Genomic DNA, 6577 nt, shown 5'->3' with positions numbered 1-6577 from the left:
TTCAATCCAATTCTAGATACATAACAAAGATACATTCAGTTTCATATAAAATTCCTACACCTAAAGCAGTCATGTGACATTCGTCAAATTTGATTTGTATTTGCATTTGTTTAGCCGAACCGTTTTTAATCAAATCCGCATATATTAATAAAATCTTGCATTTATTGAGCATTTATTTGTATTATTTATTTATTTTATGGTATTAGCCTCATAACTCAACCTCAACGTTTTAATACAAATCCAATGCTACTTTATGCCTTAAATCTCGCTTAAACAAAGTTCAAAGACCATTCTTGCCAATTCTTGAAATTTCATTATCTTCCAACCCGTCGTGCTACGCGACGGATCTATCCAAGGTCCGCCGTGATACGCGACAGAGCTCCGTCTTCATAAGAAACCATGGTCGTCGCATATCGCGACGACCATGCTCCAACTGCGCTGCGATACGCGACGCATGTGTAGATTAGTGAACGCACTTAACGCACAACTTGATCCATGATCGACTGATGTTATGATATTTTAAACCAATTGAATGTTGTTAAAATTTATCTAGACTCATTCCAAGTTTGTATTCTCCTCCAGTTCATTATAACATGTTTAGAATTCAAATTCCCAAATTCTATGCCTTAGTTTTCGCCCATTAACTAACTCCTCTACTTAATTAGTTTTTCCTACTAATTAACGATATTATGGCTATATAAAGAGTCCCGCTGCTCTGACAAACCTTTTTCATCACTCAATTTACACCCAAATTTCTCCAAGCTTGTTTATTGCTCTCAAGACTCTAGTTTGACTTCAAAAGTCAAATCTGAACTTGTTCTTCTTTCTTTTGTGTATCAATCCTCGGGTAATAATTGGTTTCTATTTATTAACACAGTTTGATCACAATCATGATGTTAAAACAATTGGCATTCATGATGATGTATTATTCTTGTTAATCGGCTCGTCTAATGTTCGGTATAAAAGGTTTTACATTTCAAACATGTTAGACATAAACCCGACTCAAACCAAGTTCATGTCCAACCAAAAAATGAACCACTCGTTAAACTTGTTGTCTTAAATAATATTCGCTTTGCAAACGAACCAAACACATTAAAATTAACTAATAAATATTATAACCTATATTTTTCCTAAAACTAAAATAAATTGACTAAAAATCAAACAAAAAACCTTTTTATTTTATCTTATATGAATAGAATAAATATAACAAACTTTCCATTTGAGAATTATAAACCGAACATGTCGGCCACCTTTTTCCCATTTTTCCTCAACCTCATTTTTTATCCCAGTTATTGTTTATCTAAGGTCGCTAGCTGCACCAAACTTTGTCGGTTCACTCACTTAAAGATGTCTTCTATTATTTACTCGCTCTCTCTTATTTATCAAGTTAGTTTCTCACAACCCCTTTTTACTCTTTTAAATATTTTAGGGGTAGCATATATATCCTAGCAAAACACTTAGTATATTTAGCCTCATTGTCTCAAACTACAATCCGTATCATGGACTTGTATATTATTACTTGCTTATATGAACTATGCCACATTGATTGATTTTGTTATTATTTATTATTTCCTCATAACCTCAGTAGCCTCGATAAGTATGACCATACGCTTCCCTTACTATTTAGACTTTATGTCAAATAGAAAAAGGCCTCATCAATATTTTTACACATTTGATTACTTTCTTGTTTAATATGCACGTTCATGGAATTGTATGATTTCGCCTAATATTATATTATAACGACATGTGGTAAATTCACCAATTATTTTAAGTTGACCTGTATTTTGCATATAGGCTACAGGTATGAATGGTTGATGAGATTTATTAAGACCGAATACAATAGATTGCCTTTTGGTTACCTAAATAAAGTGATTTAATCGTTAGTTTGTCTTGTTATGAATTTATTTTCATTTCGAATTCGTGTATTTGAGATTTAATATGATAATGATAATATTGTCATTTTAATAGCTGTCAAATGTGTGTTGAGCAATATATATGTTACGCCCTGACGTAAATTCCATCGTCGGTCGAGGTGTGACAGATTGGTATCAGATTCGTAACTTGATAGGCCGTTAGACGTAACACCCTTGTTTAGTTATAGTTTTTTTTTTCTTAGGGTCCCAAAATGCATGCTTTATGTGTGGTACCTTACATGTTCAAGCGCATGTTAATTTATAGTATTATTTTTATATTTTGCCTCATGTACACGAGCATCACACAAAAGTCCAAAGCTCATGCCTAAAACTATATTTTGATTTTTATTTCAAAATTTTTCAAACCTCATATTTGGTTTTTCGAATTTTCACCTCCTTAAAGATGGTTTTATGTGGCGGGTATGTATAACTAGAAAGGGGACATACTTGTTTTCTGAACCTGGTCACCAAAGTTTTTAAAGCTTAAAGACAAACAATACGCATAAATCCCAATCAACCGTGGGACCTGGTTACTTGCCTATGGGGTTCGAAAAGAGTGTGAAGCCTATTAGGCCAAAGCATACTCCACCAAACGCCACACGAATCATCACTTTAAGCAGACATGACCATCTTCCCTTTGTGAATGGAAGATGGTTACACTTCACTCTTAAAAATTGCATACAAGTCATGATGGTTCATGCAGCGTATGACTCCGAACCTCAATGTTTTCAATATGTTTAAACTGGAAGTCGGACAGGTCATCATGATACACGAATAATCGGTTTGCGGTTCGATTTCATTATTTATTCGTATTTATGTTGGAATTTGAAAATTCATGGTGGTTCATGGGTACTTAAATTCGGCACTTAAATATTATTATTGTTGTTGTTATTGTTGTTGTTGTTGTTGATGATGTTATTGTTGTTGTTTTTATTATTATTTAAATAAATTTTTTGTTATATATATTTTCTTCTTAAACTCCTAAAATCTCCGCATCCCTTACCACTTTGTGTCTCATAATCTTGTTATCTTTTGTTTGTATGATGTCTTCCCGCTATCTTAATAGTCGATCTTCGGGAACCTCAAGCCGAAAGCTGACTGCTCAAATAACTAAGCAGCTAGCCGCAGTACTCCTAGGAATAAACCTCGCCGGAACCTTAACCGATAACCATGTAAGAGTCGTGACTTTGACATGCAAGGATACCAAAAACCTTTTGAAAAAGCCTCTCCCGAGCCCAAAGAAACCAAACCCAAAACATCATCTAAACCTACCCACACCTTAAGCTACAACAACAAGAAGCAAAAGAATTATGTGTGAACCCATCAAGCCGAACCTCAAACCCAAACTAACCAAGCACCACCTCTCAAGAAACCCTATAACGGACCCCACCAATTGCGCAACATTTGCCAACGTCATCACCCTGCCTACGCCGCTTACCGCCAACACACCATTTGTAACCATTTTGGACACCTCAACATCTCCTGCTGCGAGCTCACTTGCGTTCCGACGGCTCCTTGATGATTTACTCAGCCGAACCCTCAACCTTGTCCCTTGCCATATGCTCAGCCCATAACTCAAGTTTGGACCTACTATCATTGTGGCAAATCAGCTCCAGCTCGCTTGCGTTGATCTTAGCATTTTCCAGTTCAAGTGTGTCAGCCTCAAGTCCCTCAACTGGTGGCAAATCAAGTCCAAGTTCAGCCAATCCAAGCCATTCAAGCCCCCGCTCCTCAAACCGGTCAAGCCGCCCAAGCGACTCAAGGTGCTCCTGGGCGTGCCTTCATGAATAAAGTGAATCAGGTACAGCATAGCGGCAATGTGATGAATGGTACGTTCCTCGTAAATGATCACTATGCATCCATATTATTTAATGCCGGTGCCGATATGAGTTTCGTGTGTTATGATTTTAAATCCTTGCTTGCTTTAACTCGTTCTAAGCTTAAAAATTCATATTCTATTCAAGTATCTAGCAGTAAATCGGTTTCAATAAATTCTATCATCCGCAATGGTGTTTTGAAATTAAATAACCATAAATTCATAATCGACCTCATTCCCATGCAATTAGGCAGTTTTGGCATCTTAATAGTCATGGACGGGTTAGCCCTGCACCATGCCAAAACATGTGCTTCGAGAAATTCATTTGTGTGCTGCTTGCCTAAGGCCAACTTCTACATGTTCGTGGTGAAAATCCTTCTCCGAGCATCAATCTCATTTCTTGTTCCCAAGATCAAATGTACTTAAGCAAAAAGTACGCATCATTCATAGCCCATATGGTAGAAAAGAAAGAAAAATTGAAGGCATCCCGTTGTGAATATCTTGAAGTATTTCCTAATGATGTCTCCGATCGTCGCCCAGTTTGCGAAGTCGAATTTTGGATTGATCTTGTGCCCGTCACCCATATGGCTATGTCTTCTAATAGTATTGCACCTTCCTAGATGCAAGAGCTAGCTAACCAGCTCCAGGAACTATCGAACAAAGGGTTCATTCACCCTAGGTCATCCTCACAGGCCACACCCATCCTTTTCATAAAAAAGAAAGATGGTTCCTTTCATATGTGTTTTGATTATTGTCAACTCAACAAACTCACAATAAAAGACCGATACCCATTGCCTCGTATTGATGTCCTCATTGATCAACTCCAAGGAGCTTCATGTTTCTCAAAGATTGATATCCGTTCGGGTTATCACTAGCTTCGCCTGCATGATGATGATATTCCTAAAACCCATTTTGAGCTCGTTACAAACCTTACAAATTTATGGTTGTGCCTTTTGGACGAACAATTCACCCACGGTTTTTATGGATCTCATGAACCGCGTATGCAAACCCTACCTAGACAAATTCATAATTGTTTCTATCGATGACATCCTCGTCTACTCTAAGTCCAAAACCGAGCATGAGAGACATCTCCACTCCATCATTGACCTCTTTGGAATGAACAACTATATACCAAATTCTCTAAGTGTGAACTCTTGTTAAACGAAGTTCCATTCTTGGGGCATATTGTGAACGAAAAGGGCATTCATGTTGACCGAACGAAAATTGAAGCCGTCAAAAGTTGGAAAACCCCAACCTCACCAACCGAAGTTCAATTATTTCTTGGTCTTGTAGGTTTCTTCCATAATTTATCGTAGATCGCTTTGCCCCTAACCACCTTAACTCACAAGGGTAAACCTTATAAGTAGGGCCAAAGAAGAAGCCTTTCAGACCCTCAAGCATACGCTTTGAAACGCTCCCATCCCCGCGCTTCCCGAGGGTAATGATGATTTTGTTGTTTATTGTGATGGATCCAACCAAAGCCTCAGTTGTGTCTTCATGCAATGAGGTAAGGTTATTGCTTATGCTTCACGAAAACTTAAGAACCATGAAAGGAATTATACGATGCATGAAGTTGATCTCGGTGCGGTCACATTCACATTGAGAATTTGGACACATTACCACTATGGTACTAAATGTGTGGTATTTATTGACCACAAAAATCTTCAACAACGACGGGCCGAATTACTTAGCAATTATGACAGTAAAATTCGCAACCACCTCGGTAAAGTGAATGTTGTGGCTGATGACCTTAGTCGAAAGATCCATGTGAAGTTAATTTTGCTTCATAATGTTATTGTTAAAATCGATCTTCAGCTTAGTATCTTCGAAGCCCATCATATATCCATCACCAAAGGCAATATGTATAGTGAGATGTCGTGTGGTGCTAAATTCACTTGGGAGCTTGAATATAAAATGTAACCAAATATCCTCATCTCTTTAATGCAGATTCTTCTACTTAATTTCAGGACGGAATTCTGAATATTAGGGAATCCTGTGGCATCCGTCAAATTTGATTTATATTTGTATTTGTTTACCCGTACCGTTTGTAATCAAATCTGTATTTTTAAATAAAATCTCACATTCATTGAGTATTTATTTATTTTTTATTTATTTATTGCATGGTATTAGCCTCATAACTCAACCTCAATGTTTTTATCCCAATCCAATGCTGCTTTATGCCTTAAAACACGGTTAAACAAAGTTCAAGGACCATTCTCACCAATTCTCAAAATTTCATTATATGCTAACCCACCGCGCTATGCTTCGTCTTCACGAGAAACCAAGGTCATCGCGTATCTCGACAACCATGCTCCAACTGCATCGCGATACACGACGCATGTGCAGATTAGTCAAACAGGATTAACACTCGAATTGATCCATGTTCAACAGATTTTATGATATTTGGACCCAATTGAACGTTGATGAAATGTATCTAGACTCATCCCAAGTTGGTATCCACCTCCAATTCATTATAACATGTTTAGAATTCAAAATCTCCAATTCTGTGCCCTAGTTTTTGCCCATTGTCTAACTCATATAATTAATCAGTTTTTCCTAGTAATTAATGATATTGTGGAAATATAAAGAGTCCCAATGCTCTGCCAAACCGTTGCCACAACTTAATTTACACTCAAATCTGTCCAAGCTTGTTAATTGCTCTCAAAAGTCTAGTTTGACTCCAGAATGTCAACTACGTCAATTATTCATCTTTCTTTTGCTTATGAATCCTCGAGTATTAATTAGTTATTTTTTATTAACAAGTTTTGATCACAATCATTATGTCAAAAAAATTGACATTGATGATGACATATCATTCTTGTTAATCGCCTGGTCTAATGTTCGATTA

This window comes from Bidens hawaiensis, unplaced genomic scaffold, assembly GCF_021521415.1.
Source record: "Bidens hawaiensis isolate Kalapana, Puna unplaced genomic scaffold, B.hawaiensis_p1.1 tig00029932_1, whole genome shotgun sequence".
Lineage (NCBI taxonomy): Eukaryota > Viridiplantae > Streptophyta > Magnoliopsida > Asterales > Asteraceae > Bidens > Bidens hawaiensis.
The sequence above is the reverse complement of the archived record's forward strand: the minus strand, read 5'-3'. Positions refer to the sequence as shown.